This window comes from Crinia signifera, chromosome 2 (assembly GCF_055691185.1).
Source record: "Crinia signifera chromosome 2, ASM5569118v1, whole genome shotgun sequence".
In the NCBI taxonomy this organism is placed as follows: Eukaryota; Metazoa; Chordata; class Amphibia; order Anura; family Myobatrachidae; genus Crinia; species Crinia signifera.
This window is the reverse complement of record NC_139218.1, coordinates 14,152,921-14,169,958: the sequence shown is the minus strand read 5'-3', so window position 1 is coordinate 14,169,958 and position 17,038 is coordinate 14,152,921. Positions and strand designations below refer to the sequence as shown.

General features: G+C 46.9%; 1 protein-coding gene across 2 annotated transcripts in view; it reads right to left on the bottom strand.

The window, feature by feature from the left end:
• The window catches only part of CD247 (CD247 molecule), a 129,573-nt gene that overhangs the window by 89,319 nt on the left and 23,216 nt on the right, over window positions 1–17,038 (bottom strand). The window lies entirely within an intron of this gene.

Below are 17,038 nucleotides of genomic sequence, written 5' to 3'. Positions count from 1 at the left end.
TAGGTTCAGATGAAAGATCTCGTGATGACCACATTCAGAAAAAACCTGTACCCAAAATGGACAAAACCATGCTGCACTGCAGGTGGGGCAGATGTAACCTGTGCAGAGTTAAATTTGGGTGGGGTGTGTTAAAACTAAAATCTTAATTGTAGTGTAAAAATGAAGCAGCAATATTTACCCTGCACAGAAACAAGAGAACTCACCTGAGTCTAACTCTCTGTATGTTACATCTGCCCCACCTGCAGTGCAGCATGGTTTTGTCCATTTTGAGAACAGATTTGTCCTGCGATCAGGTCTGAATTAGGCCCTGTAGCCAGATCCTTCTACAGCACCTACGTGGGAAGCAGCTCCTATATTTCTGCCGAGTTACCCCAGCTTTTTCCTTACCCTCCGCATGGGAAACTCGGGGCGAAGTACATATATGGAAAATGGGGTAAAGCACCAAACTCTGTGCCGTTACCATATTTTCATGGTAGTACATTCTGCCCCAGAGCGAATTATCTACTAAAATGGGAGTTCTATTGAAGTTGGGATGTTGCTACAGGCAACCAGATTCTATTCTCTCCTAGAAGGTGCAAAATAAAGTAGAATCTGATTGCTTTGGGCAACGTTCAATCTTGAAAAGAACGTCCATCTTAGCGTCTAAACCCCAGATTCATTGTCTAGAATGTGCTATTATTGTGTGTCGCTACAGAATGATGGGGGCAATGCAGGACTGCTCACTGTGTTCCGAATTCACTCCCCGGGTCGATGCTTGGTGTTTGCTCATGCCCGATTTTGCATATGTGCAAACCCCGCAGCGAGCGTCTTCAGCAGATTTCACATTTGTCGGGGCTCTCGCTGCCTTAGTGACAGGCAGGGGGCGTACCTACTGGCCCGCCCAGCGTGTGCACACAAAAACACTGGACGTGCCCATAGAAACGCTGGTCAGGCCAGTCAGAGCAGTCGATAGGCAGCGAATATAAGCAGTCTATTGTGCAGGGCTGAATCGTGCCCGATGTGCCCCTGTCAGTACTGTTACCACAATTAAATGATCTTTGTCTATTTGTTATTAGGATAAAGTCTGAATTTGGCGAATAAAAGGCGTCCAAAGACCAACTTGATCAACAACCTACTTTATTGTGGCTGTAAGGCAGGAGTAACAGCCCATGGTCTCTTAACAAACATGTTTTTGGTTGTTTTTTTAAAACTGATAGGATCAGCACACGCAACATACGTGAATGCTGCCATCTTATAGCGATTCAAGCATAACAAAATGGCTCCTCTAATTCTTACACAAAATGGCTTCCAAACATATATGATCGAACAATCCCACTTTTATCCATTCTCCTACAAGGTTTATCTACGGTAGATCTTGCATGAACATTCAGGACCCCCGCAGCAGAAGTAGGCCATCGTCCAGACCCCTCCCCAGAGTCTTCCAGTCTACTTCACTCCCAGAGCATTCCTAAAACCATGTGGCATGTTTGCCAGTCGTGACCACCTAATATTATGAAACCGATAGGCCATTTCCTATTTACATTATACATTATTCCTGGAGTAGCTCCTTAAGTGAGCAGGACTCATCTCACTCGACCCAAGAAACCGTAAACTCCATGTTTTATTAGCTACAGAGCGATATTATGATTTTTTTCCTCTCTCACGGCCTACGGCTGGCAGGTCACCAGTTACACTTCTCAACGTTACTCTGCCCCAGAGGTGGTAGACCGATGAGATCTCCAAAAGGAGTGGCCAAGAAGATGGTCTCCTTCTGCGCAGGAGTACCAAGTGCCCCTGCAAGTCTTTTCTCCTACAATCGTCTTGCTAACCGTTCTACACTATCCAGATCTGAAATCTTCTGTCATTCCTCAAATGCACTTTCTGAAAACATCTGCTTAGTTGTTGATCTTAAAGTTTTCTTAATCTTTAGCAGTTAGTAGAATTAAACAATGAATTACAATCAATACAAGAGGTTGAATCACGAGGTTGAACCAAATTCTACGACTGAGTTCGAATCTGGACTTTCCATCCACAAGACCTAGAAGTCTTCCTGAAGAAGTGACATCTGCAAAAGTCTCTTTCCGACACGTAGTTCTTCTGAAGCTTATTAGGATTTAGAACAGTTCATCCACTTTTCCAAAATGCAAATAACCAAGTTTTCAAATGTTCTCCAAACCGCAGTTTAATATGCTGAAGCCATTTAAGAGTATCGGGATTTATGTAGAGTTTTTTCGCCATAGATACTAGAGTACGAGCCATCTCCCGCCACCTCTACACCTAAGACAGGAGTAGAAACAGAATACACGGCAAATTGCCCCGTTGGGTACAGTTAAATGCATATGTAGAACGCTATGTATCAATAAATATCTGCTGTTACACACCACAATAGATGGTCACTCGCAGTCATAAATCACCTTTTATTTTTTATCAAGCCTATCTCGGTTCACTTGGCAAATGATAGAATTGCATCATATTAACTCACGATTAACCCTTGGCTAGACTACCATATGACAAAGAAATGGTTTTCTAAAATTAATAAATGAATACGTCCTACATTTTTCCCTGAGGACGGAACTAGTTTGGGCACGGTACATGTAACACTGGGGCAGCTGTGACATTATACCAGCCACGAGTCATAGGAGTTAATGCAGACATTATCTGATTAATATTATTATGACTGGATTCCTAAGACTGAAAGGAAAATGTCCCAAGGTCACTGATGCAATCAGAAATCCTTCTGGCCCTGGGAACCATACAAAGCAAGCGTCTTTTCTTCCTGTACCTAGATAAATCCTGTACTGCACCAGCTCTATTCAGTCTCTCAGACAGAAGTGCAGCAGAATCAAGGAGCAAATCTCTACAACACCATATATACCACATTTACTAAGCCCGGTGAAGTGATAATGTGGCTGGTACTTTATCACTGGCCAATCAGCTTCTGTTAACCCAGCAGTTAGGAGCTGATAGGCCGGTGAAGTACCAGCCACTTTATCACTGTCCAATAGTGCACCCTTGATGACTAATGTGTTATACCAGGGGTGGCCAAACTGGCCCTCGAGAGCAACCAACAGTCCATGTTTTCCGGGCCACCTGTGGATCTGTAGAATGTGTCTGAATGCATCACATGTTTGAAAATGTGACAGTTCATAATGACTGCACCTGTGCACTGTTAGTAGATTTCGAGGACTGGTTTGGCCAGCCCTGTGTTTTAGGGATTAGCACTGCCCTATACAAGCTGCAGGACATCCTTAGTGTCCGCTATCTCTATCCGTTACACCCATAAACCACTTTCCCTAGTTTCCTAGAGACCACTTTCCACCAGTAAATCAGTGTAATACCCCGTACACACGCTTTAAAGCAGGGTAATTTTCGATTTGATTTTGCTTATAGATTCACAATTTAATTGAAATCGCATCAAAAATGACCCTGAATCGAAAGGTGTTAAATGCCTTCGATGCAGATTCGATCCCGATGCGCAGTATCAAATCTGCATCAAAGATGGACAAATAAATGGTGCATCTAAATTCAGGTCTAGATCAAGGTCCTACCAATTCAGTAGTCACATACATACCCCCTCATGTTCTCACTCATAGGGCATAAATGCATATATTCCCTCACATGCAGCAAATGTGTCTCATTGCACAAGACATCGCAACACCACGGATCAGGACCTGTAAAATGAACAGGCCTACAAGCTGCTTTGGTATAATAATGGTTCACTCTAGCACCCCTTTCCTGTCTGGGGTGTCTCTCTCTGCTGCAGTGCTTCTAGCACAGTATGGTCTGTGTATCTCTGCTGAAAAATACAGATCAGACTATGCTAAAAGCAAAGCCGAAAGAGTGACATCCCAGACAGGAAAAGGTGCAGGGTGCTAGGATGAACACTAAAAATAATACCCCCCAATAACAGGTTCACACATTTCTCTCATCAGAACTAGACATGCTCCAGTCACGGTTCAATTTAGCAACTCATTGCTTCCTGGAACAGTGATGGCTAACCTGGACACTCCAGCTGTTGTTGAACTACACATGCCAGCATGCCCTGCTACAGTTTTACCATTTGGCCATGCGAAAACTGATGCAGGGCATGCTTGGATGTGTAGTTCAACAGCTGGAATGAACTTTGTTCATAGAAATATTGCGTCAACTCTGCAGCACATTCGATGGGTGACAGATCTGCAGATATATCGACGCATCGTGTTGCGAAACCGCCCATACCTGACACCACAACTGGGCAGGCAAATGTAAATGCCCGCTTAGGTGTGACATCAGACACAACACAATGGGCAGACGATTGGTAAGTGTGTATGCACTTACCGGTGATCAGATAGGTTGGCCGATCCATCAGCCTAGTATGTACCCAGCTTAACTCGGTTTCCCTAGTAGACATAAGCAAGACCAGATGTTCCCAGATATTGTATATGGATGGAGAAAGGGACTCCGTCTTTCAGGCTTCCTTCCATGTTGTCCATAGCTTTCAGGTGGAATCCATGGCCCAAAGGTCACGTCCTTTCCTTCGATCAGTGGAAGCGCCCACCTATGTCTGGCATGGCTCAGCAGAAGCTCGCCCCAAGTCCCCCACCCCCTGCGGCAGGTAAGCATTGGGCACTCCACCACCTACTTTAGTGCGATGGGACAATCCCCCAACTTCACCAGGGCTACGCCGTTGAGCAGTGGAACCCTCTGCTGCCACCACAGAGTGAGAGAGACCTGTGACAAGCCAACGCAAAGCCAATAACAAACATACAATACCGACATTACACTCTGGCATGCCCAGATGCCATAATAGTGGAGGCCTCCTGTGGGCTTTGGTTCCAAAAGTGAGCGGTTCTCCTGATCGTGGAAGTCTTCTGCTGTCTGTGCTAGGCTTTGTGGCATGGATTCCACCAAAGCAGCAAACTACTCATTTATCTTGCCTGCCCTGAGAAACACTGAAGGGAGTACGAACATCAATCTAATACCCTACACCTTGTATTCATTACCATACAGCCTGGACTAGAGAATGACCAAGTATTACTGACCTCAAGACAGCTTACGCTCATCCGGTTATATTATCTAACTCTCCTTCCGTATACTCCTAATACCACTTTTGCGCACAGATTCTTCTTGTGGGTGTGGTCACAACCAACCAATGGGAATACAGCCTGATTCAGGTGCAAACAATAAAAGTATTCCCCCCCCTTTCAGTAATATTCAGAAGCAAAGGGATGTATTTATCAATGAGTGATTCTTTTTATCGCTTGTTATGAATGGTGCTCCAGCCAATCAAATTTTGAAACACAGAACAGTTAGGAGCCAACTTTCTGGAGCGCCAGTTACCATACATAACGAGTGATCACAAGGATATCACTTATTTATAAGTCCTATAACTAAAACCTTCTAATGAGGATATGTTGGAGTTTGGCCACAATCAGATTCGAACTAATTCCCCTAGTACATTCTATAAAATGATTGCTGTAAGGCGATTGGTAAGGGCGATAAATCGCCACCTGCCCTCTTTAGAAGGTTTGATCAAACTCCCCCTTTATTCACGATCATTCGTTTTGCATAGGAATTTTTTTTACATTTGTGATTCAGGCAGCAGCAGCACCTGCAGTAACAGTCAGTTTCCCTCATCCCCCATAGATACGCAGCCAAGATTTACTACTTGGGGGCAATTATACAATGTATTAGGGATAGCAGGTCCTCAGCCTGGGACAGATGTACCAAGCTTCAGAAAACAATCGAATGGAGAGTGATCAAATCAGCTCCTAACTGCCATGCTGCAGGATGTTTAAAAAAGGACAGTTAGGAGCCGACTGGTTGGTGGTTGATCACTCTCCACTGTTTTTGCAATAGAAGACAAGGCCCTACTGAAGGATGTCACCATCCGAACATCACACAATCATTCATCATCATCGATTCAAAGATCATCTCCTCCCTTTCCTTTGGGCTAAAATCATACAATGGTTTCGCTGAAGGCCCATTCACACTGGGCGACGGAGCTGCTCCGTTTACTCGTTTAAGCTGCCTTCAGTGTATGGCTGATAAGTGGACAGCTTTCCATAGCGTCCACCCCCGGGAAAATCGCCAAAATGGGTGAAAAAAAAACTAAAAATTCATACAATGCTTTGCACTCTGCTCCGATGACATCCACATATCACCTTTTTACATAGATCCGTAACTGCTATCTGCTGTACTGTTTCATTCCACATTGTAGAAACCTGCAACACGTCCCAGCAGCCACACTTATCACTCACAGACAAAGCGCAGAGTATTGTACTTAATGTAGATATTCTGGGGGAAATTTACTAAGATGTGTATTCTACTTCACGTGATGTTGCTGTGGGCAACCAATCAGAACCCACTTCTTATTTATTTAGCACCCTCTAGAACAGGCATGTCCAACGTTGGCCCTCCAGATGTTGTGAAACTACACATCCCAGCATGCTTTGCCACAGTTTTTTCTATTAGAGAATGCTAAAACTATTGCAAAGCATGCAGGGATATGTAGTTTCACAACATCTGGAGGGCCAACGTTGGACATGCCTGCTCTAGAAGATAGTAGACAGGATCTGATTGGTTGCCCCAGCAACATCCCATGTGAAATAGAATACATTTCTTAGTAAATTTCCCCCTCTGTGTCTCAGTCTGAGTATACATAAGCCAAGCATTCACTATAAGCAGATAGAACAGTGCTGTATGCTGCCTTATTTGTAATTACCTCTGACAACTAACATCATCGCCCTCCTCATACCTCCCCCCCCCCCCCCCCAAGATGTGTAGTTAAGCCATCAGGGATAGATGGCTGTGTCCCCATCCGCTTAGCCCGTGTGTCCTGCCGAATACACTGTATGCGGCGGTTAGACGTAAAAATCCTTGCCTGCATAGCCTATTTGGCCGGGCGATAGCCCTGTGTGTCCCCGCGGCAGTGCTATCAGCAATTCTGGCTAACCTTTTCACCCGTGTGTACACCCCTTTAATAACCCTGTATTTAGATAGGCAGATACCGCCTACTCAATTGTGGCCAATTATTTATCTAATGTAGACAATTTCTGGCTGATAAAAAATAAATAAAAGCGCCATTAATTAAAAGGACAAGTGTAACTCCGATACTCACACCTTCGATTCAACCACCCACCATCAATCGGAGGTCTGCACCGGCTCGACCCAGTCGGCTATTTGTGACTCACAATCCGGTGCCCCTGCTAAGATCCGAACAGAGTTATAAAGGGTCTTACATTTCCTCTCAAATCGCAACAGCTCTTCCCGAACTCCCATTGTCCCTCCAGAGGCGACTGCTTCATACCTTTCAAAAAAAAGACAAGGCTCGAACCCTAACAAGTGTTTTACTTTTCATATGGATTTGGCAGCTAATACAATGAAATCCTTTGTGTGATTGGTCTGTAAACTGTTAGGATTGATCCTAAAGCTGCCCATACACTACGTGCATCAAATCTGAGGGGACATCCCACTCGACCGATTTATCTGCCCGTTTTGTCAGGAACGGGGTGAAAATGGCCCAAATCGAGGTATTTTTGGGGCCTTAAAGATGGGTACACACAAGAAAATATTAATGATTTTGCTGATTCCAACTGGGCCGGAATGACAAAATACTCGTGTGTACGTACCATGTCACTGACGTGCGTCCTCAGACATATCCTCTATTGTCTGTACATGTAAGACGACGGGGGGATAACATACACAAGATCTCTTATCGATAAAGAAACACCGTAAGACTAGAGAAGACGCTCACTTCGTGCAGAAACTACTTTTTTTCTCCAATCCTTTTCCTTACAAGGGAAAGCCTCGAACAAATAGACCAGGCCTCCTGCATTACAGGGGCCCGGCCAAGCTCTCTGTGGCCCTATATGTGGTTATCAGAAGTTAGAGAGCTGATCCTTATTAAACGAAATAACTATGTGTCTTTCTTTTGGCACATTAAGGGGGGTATTCAATCCTGACTGCTGTTTCCGCTGGTGGAAATAGCGGCACTCGCTTATTCCGTTACCGACAGCATTGAAGGCAGTTTCTGTCAAAACAGATCAGACTTTTTTTTAAAGTCGGATCCGTTTTGTCAGAAACGGCCATGGAATGTCGAACTCACTGCCATTTTTTGATGTTCCGCCAACTTTCCAACACTCGACAGGAACATTGAATTCTGGCGAGTTACTATCGGGCTAACCGAAAATAGCCCAGGATTCCAACTGTCAAAATGATTTAATCACCTCTATAGAAAGCATATACTGATATGGAACACAAGCTTAAAAAAAAAAAAAAAACAAACACTGATAGAGAGAGAGATAAGCAACCAGCCAAATCAGCTCCTACCTGCCATGATACAGGCTGGGATTGGTAAAAATGAACGTTGAGAGTTGATTGGCTGGTAGTTTATAACTTTTTAAAGCTTGGTGCTTCTGGCACTTGGTGATGAAACACAATAGAGACTCAATATGCTCTTTGAACCCCCTGATTGTTGACGTCTTGTCTTTGGTCTGGCACATTGACACCGAGACCATGTCGACCTAATGTCAACAACGAAACATGTGGACCCCCAATTAGGGTACCGCGCACCTTGCATTGCTCACCATGCTTCACACCAGGTGCTGCGCTCGCTACCACTGCATGTGGCACCCTTTATCGTTCCCGATCTAAAGTCCACGTAGATGGAAATGTATGAAGAAGTTTCGAAAATGGGAAAAAAATTTTTGCCAAAAACTCAAGTCTTCCTTTTCCTGTTTCAACCAGAGCAATGTAGACATTTCGGCCATGCCATCAGTGTTGACCTACCATCCGGAACCCTTTTCTTCACGTAACACATTCAGAACAGCAACATACATGTGTAATAACCAGGAAACATGTATTTTGGCAAGAAGAGCACAAACATAATTAAAATAAGAACTGTCAGCAAACAAAAGCACAGGTAAGTGCCAAGGCCTTCTTTGATCAAGATACCTCGTCCGGAATAGCAGAAATGCTGCACCAACAAACCAGCTTTGCTCCAAACAAAACACCCCACAGCAACATTCCATTTACTGCATACCAGGGCACAACATCTGACCAGACCACCTGCATTTCATCCCACAGGCCCAACAAAAACAGGTTTCACCTTGACACCAATAACAAACTCACCCTTTGATTTCCCCAGATCATTTCAACCGCCTGGTCATCACAAATCTAACGCATCCACCATCGTCAAGTGGATGAAGTCCCTGCGCACCAGCCTTGTCTGCGTCCATACTTGGGAAGAACATCCAGAGAAGCAGGAGTGAAAAGTACCACAACAAAACATGGCCAGAGAAAGTGGCCAATTGATCAATCCTTATCAAAATGGTACTCTTTAGAATGGGGGATAAAAATACTGTTCTAAAAGCCCCAAAGACCATAAATGAAATATCAAAACTTTTTTACACATCAGTTGCAAACTTCACCAACTGTCAATAACTTTAACATAAAAGTTTTTGGGCATTTTAAGACGCAACCAGGGAAATTTTTGACCACCCTTTCAGGGCTTCACAAATTCCTAAACGAGATCAACCACGCCTTTAATCTTAGCAAATATTGGTCCCCAATAGAACCCTGGTGACCACCGCTTCTCTAAAGAGGACAGATACAAGAAAGCACCAAATTATGCTGCACTTGCTTCAACAGTCGCAAAACGTCACACAACAGACCCTCAAAGTGTTCAGGGTAAGAGCCTTCGCAGCCAATCCTCCTAATCCAGGCTGACAAGCTGCCAAAAAGAGGGAAGACATGAATCCCCCATTAAATTTGCACTGGGTGCAAGGGTTCTGAATCTTCCCCAATCAAAATTAGACAGCGCATTGGCTATGGAATTTTCCACCTTTAGCACGTGTCGAGCAGTGCAAACAATATTTAACGACAGACAGCGCAGAGTCAGATGTGCAATCAAGCGAGCAGTTGGCAAGGAGTCTGTGGTTTGTTTGTTGATAACCTGGACGAACTCAAAGTCTTCAGACCAAAACACTATAGCCTTGTTTTGTAAACGCTCACCCCACAATTCAAGGGCTACAACGATGGGGAAAAGTTTCAACAGCAGCATATTTTCAGTCAGACCCTCTGTAATCCATTGGTCTGGCCATGGTGCAGCACACCAAAGTCCATCAAAATAAGCGCCAAAACCTTTGGAGTCCACTGCATCAGTGAACAGCTTAAATTGCTGATTGGATAACGGCGCCGAAACCCAAAAACGCACACCATCAAAATTTTCTAGGAAGGAGTCCCAGACACGCAGATCCCTTTTCAACTCAGATGTCAAACATATGAAATCGAGAGGCCTCAAGACTCCTGCCGTCGCTGCCTCAAGTTTCCAGCAGAGCATGCGGCCCATGGGTAGCACCCTGCATGCATATTTAAGCATGCCCAATAAAATCAGTACCTGTTGCAAGGTAACCTTCTGCCACAAACGGAAACAATGAATCTGGCTCTTCAACTTGTCAATCTTCTCCTTGGGCAGTCGGCAACAACAATCAACAGTATCAATTTCGATACCTAAATACGTCAACTTGGTAGTAGGCCCTTTAGTCTTTTCCTTTGCAATTGGCACACCAAACGTCAGAAATAAGGCTTTAACTGAATACATTAGGTCTGAACAACTCTTGGAGCCACTTGGCCCCACCAGCAGAAAGCCATCCAAGTAGTGAGCCACTCCCTTCTCCCGCGTCCCAGCCATGATGCACCAGTGAAGGAAAGAACTGAATCGTTCGAAGGCGGCAGAGGAGATTGAACACCCCAAGGGCAAGCACTTGTCTACATAACAGTCATCATCAAGCCTGAAACAAAGATACTTAAAGGAATCAGGATGCAAAGGAAGATGGCGACAGGCAGATTCGATGTCAATTTGACCTAACAGTGCCCCCTGCCCATGCTCCTTCACAAGCTCCAAGATCTCCTCAAAAGACTGATAAGAAGCCTCAGAAAGATCGTCAGGGACCGAAGTCAAACCTGGGTATGATACATGTTGGATCAGTTGAAATTTACCAGCCTGCTTTTTGCCTCTTGCACCCACTGGTGATGGCACCAGATCGTCAATGGGGGGAGTTTTGAATGGCCCACTCATACGACCCAGGCAAACCTCTTTCCTAACAAATTCCCGAACCACCTCTGGCAATTCCAAAGCAGATTTTACACTTATGGATTCACCAACATGACCTTCCCATGTGAAAGGCAGGTAGAACCCATCAAGGAAACCTGTGCGCAAAAAATCAGCATCTTCCTTATTAGGATACCACTCAAGCCACTTGGCCATGGCTTCCAATTTAATGGGGGAAGCTGCTTTACTTAGCCCCGAGTGGGCTCTCCCAGCAGGCTGAACACCGGGGATCTCACTGCATTCGCAGGCTGCATAATCACACTGACAATGCAAACAGAATTGGTCATAATCACTATGCAATTCCAGCAGCCTCTGGTTATTTTTTGCTTGGCGTTTTGTACGTTTCTTCATGGCATTAAGCATTTGATTAGTATATACCGTTATCTTGGTCCCTTTTTTCAGCCCTCTCCTAGCCTCGACGATCTCCAGCCACAACGGTACGTCCTTTGAGCCAAAATCGATAATATGCCGACCATTCTGCTTTCTCCTAAACTTTTCGTCATATTCACGCCACATGTCGCACCCAGATGCATCATACATTTCACGGATGAATTTCATGTATTTTATGACATTTTGGATTTCTCCTGGACGGGTCTGAAGGTAGCATGTTGCAAAGATGTTCATGCCATCCACCCATCTTTCATACAATCTAATCACACCTTTACGGGGACCCACTTTATAATTGGCTTTCCTCTTCGTTTTTTTAGTAACAGCAAACATGTTCACATAGCAACCAGCCCGTATCTTGTCTTTTATGAATGGTCTTATACCATAACATGACCTCACACTCAAAGGAAAAAAATCATTGTCGTCAGATGTTGACTGCCCCGCTTCGAAATTCAAGAAACCATACTCACCGGAATAGTCTTCCTCTTTCTTGATCTCCACCTTCAGTGGTTGGACGGCATCAGTCAAACGTCCTGCAACAGGTGTATTTGGAAGAAAATTAGTGTAAGAATCCACTTGTGTGTGGGTACCGCTGCTCGTGGAGGGACCATGATCCTGAGCTGCCATTTGCAAGTGCCCTTGCCCAGAAGGCAAGGAACAAGCTGAGGAGCCTGGGGCATTGTAAGGCTGTTGACTGCTACATCCCGGAAAGGGGGACCGAGAGGCCATGGAGGAAGAAAAAGGCCACTGAGGTATGTAAGCAGATTCCGGGTCCGGTGGAGTGGGGTGCTGTGCATGCTTGGAGCGCTTGGAACGTGGCATACTGACCACAAGAAGAAAGTAGGAGAAAAGGAAGAAGATATGCAGGAAGTTCCTGTGCACTGAGAAATAGGTCACAGAGAGCCCACAATATAGGGCAGGGAGAACCAAAATGCAGAATGCAAAGACTCCAAATGCAAAGAGGCCCAAATCCAAACAGCGTGCTTCCTGCAACTCTAGCTGAAGAGGCGCCAATATCGCCTGTCCTAGTTCAAACAAACCAACACAGCACGCTCACCTGCAGTATCCACGCACAACATTCATTGGCTCCATCACACAGCCAGCTGACTCCCGGACCCTCACTCCACTAACCCTTACGCTGCCACAATGCTGCAGGAACAACCTCTGGGTACTCGGTGCCAGCTCCGTGCACTCCCAAAAATGCAGCGTGGCCGCACCAAACAAAAACAAGCCTGGGTCACTCAACCCTGCGGGAGATAGGACCCGGATGGATTCTACTTTCCGTCCACAGCGCTCAACGCAGCAGGAAATGTAAACGGACCAATCAAATTCTGCTCCCACCCCCACCATTTCCTGTGCGAGCAGCAGGGTAGGATGTAACGTGAGACTGTTTCATGTGTGTCTGCACTGCGTGCACTGGCCGAGCAGAGAGTTTCATTTTCTTTCTGAGCAGGCTTTGCAATGTGCAATTCTGCATGTGCCATGCGGGCTCTCCTCTGATTATTACCAGAATATAATACAGTATACCAGTGTACCGCCTGAGAGGGGAACATGTCTTACTAAAGATTCTAAAAACTGATAAGAGGCGATGTTTTGCAATAGCAACCAATACGATTCTGTCAATCATTTTCTAGGCTGCAGTAGAGAATTGATAGAATCTGATTGGTTGCTATGGGCAACATCCCCTCTTTGCATTTTTCGAAGCTTTAGTACAATTACCCCTCGGTATACAGAAGTAAACAAAAGAGGAAAAAACCTTGCTTGTTATCTGACAGCTGCATGTATCTGTTATATTATATCTGAATATCATAGCATTATAAGGTGGAACGAGGGCTGTATAAGCCCAAGTGAAATTAAGAGACTGTGAATTTGAGCTTGGTTAAATAAAGTTGTTGAAAAATGACCAGGCATAGAAGGAGGGGTTATTCAGGGCGGGAAGCCCCACCAATGGGGGTCCTGGGGGGTGGCACCCTGGAGCTAGGGTATATAGTCTAGGTAGCAAGCCAGAATACCCCTCCTTGAATTTTGATCCTGTGAGAGAAAAGTGTTTCAGATAAGTGCAGCGTTGCTATTACTCTTACCTGAAATGTCCGGGCGTCCTAAACGTTCAGCTCCACCACCCCGCTGGCTGGCGGATGCAGCTCGTCCGCTCAGCCAAGTCCCTGGTCGCAGGGGCGGTGGTGTGGGCTGTCAGGCGTCCTATAGTGTGGGGGCCGCGGGATCGCGGCCTTCCTCGCCGGGCGCGGGCAGCAGTGCGGGGGTTAATAGTGATGTCAGCCGGGATAGGGTCGCTCTCCCCCCGGCTAATGCAGCAGGCGGGGGAGAGATGTCTGTGGCCGGCGTGTGTTTATCGCCGGGCTCCGGCGACAGAGCGCCGAGCCGGGCGGGGGGCGGGGAGTCTGGACAGGCTCTCGCGCTCCCTTCTGTGCCCGCGCATGGCGGCGTCTCTGATGAGGCGCCGTACATAGCAACGGCAGCAGCCGGGGACGAGCGGCAGGCGGCGTCCACTGAAGTGGAGCCGCAGCTAGGTGAAGGGGGACCCGATGTACACGCTGGGACCTCCGTTCGGTTGAACGGAGGTGAAACCAGCGGGGGCATAAATATGCAGCCGGGACCAGGGGGGGTGAGTGCTCCCCCCCCCCCTGGGGATGCCAGCAATGTGGAGGAATTAAGTACAAGCACAGAGCAAGGAGGGGGGACAGGTGCCCCCAATATTACTGTACAGGAAAATAACACACAAGGGGGTGTGGGAGTAAGGCAGCAAGGCAGGGGGCCAAGCCCGCTTATTCATATTACAGGAGGCCCCCCTGCTGGTGGTAGTTGGGACAGCGGACCCAGACACTGGGATAGGCATATGGGTCATGAAGTAAGGGGTTTAGGCAGGCCAGGTGAAATTCGCCAGCAGCTGGGTGAGCCTTGGTATGGCCACTGTATGATGGGACAGCGAGGGCAGGCACAGCACGGTGTTTTTACTCCCTGGGCTCAGGGATACGGCCCGCAGAATCAACAGCTAATGCCTCCAGGCCCTTACTTTAATACAACACCAGGGGGCCTGGTTAATACATTTCCACAATTTGTTAATTGGGGTCAACAGGGGCAGGGGCAGTGGCCTAACCAGACACAAACTGGTGGGAGTTACGGCGGGCCCCAATACCCGTACTGGGGATCGGGGTCCGGCCATCCCATTAGCCAGGGAATACATCAATATGGCCACTTTCCACCGCAAGGGCATTACAATATGCCACAATACCCTGTGCAGGGTTACGGGGGCTGGGCACCCCCGTCACGGGAGAGACCCATGGGGGGTCAGGGTCTACCATTTAGACAAGGCGAAGGGGCAGGGGAGTTTCAGATAGAAAGGGCTCCCTCGGTTGACGCACATGTAGCGGCAGAAACGCAACAAAGGCGTTCGCAGGCGGGGAGTACATCCAGCCAGTCCATTAACGAGAGTTGTGTTCTTTCAGTTGCGGAGACACGTCCCACTTCTCCGCGAGTGCGAAGGGAAAGTTCATCGGTGGAAGCTACAGCAGTGGCGACCGCAGTACAACTGACGACAAGGGAAGCCACACCAGCAGCCCAGTCGGCCAGGAAGGAAGGGGAAACACCCGCGAATGAAAAGACAACGGCCTCTGAAGCAGCCGTCAAGGAAAAGGGTGACGCACCTCGGATGGAGGTGGTCGACGAGGAGGATTCCTTTTCTGGTGAGTCAGCGTCTTCTGCTTCATCAGGCGATAGCGACGAATCAGGCGCAGAGAAAAGGCCGCGCAAGCTTGCCAAGCTGGTAGCCAAGCAGGTAGCCAAGGCGGTTAGGGGCAAGAAACGCAGGCGTAAGAATAGTCCCGTAGCGACAGGGGAGGTAGCTGGGGATGCATCTCATTGTTCCAACACAGCAGTGGCCAGGGGACTTAGGAAAGGGGTCAAAGAAAAGATTAGAAAGGGCAAATTCATTGACCTTTTCACAATAACGACAGAGATGAAGAAGGATTTTGACAAAGTCAAAAAAGATTCGCACAGTGGCGAAGCCTCCTTCAAAGGGTTTCATAACTGGTTGAAGGGTTTCCTGGCATTTGCATCATCTTACCTCACTACCAGGCCGACAGAATATCAGAATGTGATCAGTTACCTTCACCTCATTAATGAGACTTTTATGAATTATAAGGGTCCGGCTTGGAGGGAATATGATGAGAAATTCCGTCTTTGTCATGAGGGTAAACAGATTATGCCGATGGGTTCTAAGCACGTCGAGATTTGGTGGGAGGTGATAGGAAAGAGCCAACCCATGACGGAGTCAGCGGGCAAGAAGTCCTTTCAAGGTGGGAAAGCGTCTGGGAAGTCTGGGGGGAAAGGGCGATGTTTCGCCTTTAATGATGGGAAATGTGACAAGGGCGCAAAATGCCGGTTCAAGCACGAGTGCAAGATATGTGGAGCAGGGCACCCAGCTAAGACATGTAGAAGTGGCAAAGCGAATAGTACAGGAGAAGGCGCAGCTAGCGCTAAGTAAGGCAGATTCGCCCATTAAGCTACATCAGTTGGAGCATCATTTAAGAGGATACCCTAATAAAGTTGATGTTAAGTTTTTGTTAGAGGGTTTCTCTTGGGGTTTCCGACTCCCTATCCCCGATAAATTTTTCACTTCCACAAACAAGAATTTGAAGTCAGCCAGGGAATTGCCAGGGGTTGTTAAGACAAAGGTACAGCTGGAGGTTAGTCTGGGCAGGATGGTGGGGCCTTTCGAGACCCCACCTATTCCGAACCTGTGCATCTCACCCCTAGGGGTGGTACCAAAGAAGGATCCAGGAAAGTTCCGACTAATACAACACCTTTCTTACCCACCCGGCAATTCAGTTAACGACGCCATTCCAGTTGAATTGGCGAGCGTTCACTATCAGTTGTTTGACGAAGTTTTAGGCCTAGTTAAAAGTTTCGGCCCCGGGGCACTGATGGCCAAGATAGACATAGAATCTGCCTTCAGGCTCCTCCCGCTGCATCCTGATTCTTTTAGGTTCATGGGTTTCAAGTTGGAAGGCGCGTTCTATATTGACAGGTGCCTGCCCATGGGCTGCTCGATTTCCTGTTCATACTTTGAGAGATTCAGCACTTTTTTACAATGGTGCATTCAAAATGAATCAAGATCCAAGGGGGTTGCCCATTATCTTGACGACTTTCTCATTGTAGGAACAGGGGGCGAGGAGACATGCGGGAAGACGCTGGGCGTGGCTTTGCGAGTTTTTGAGTCATTGGGCGTGCCCATAGCCCACGAGAAGACAGAGGGGCCTGTGACAGTCCTGTCATACCTAGGCATTGAAATTGATACTGGGGTAGGGTGCTGTAGGCTCCCAGCTGACAAAGTGGAGAGACTTCAGGGTTTCATTCAGGACTGCAGGGCCAGGAATAGGGTGCAACTGCGAACCGTCCAGTCCTTGTTAGGCTCCTTTAACTTTGCTTGTAGGGTTATTCCTATGGGTAGGGTTTTCTGTAGGAAACTGGAAAGGGCCACAGCCGGAGTTAGGAATCCTCACCATTCTATTCGACTGGGCAGGGAAATTAAGGATGATTTGAGTGTATGGCAAGAATTCTTGC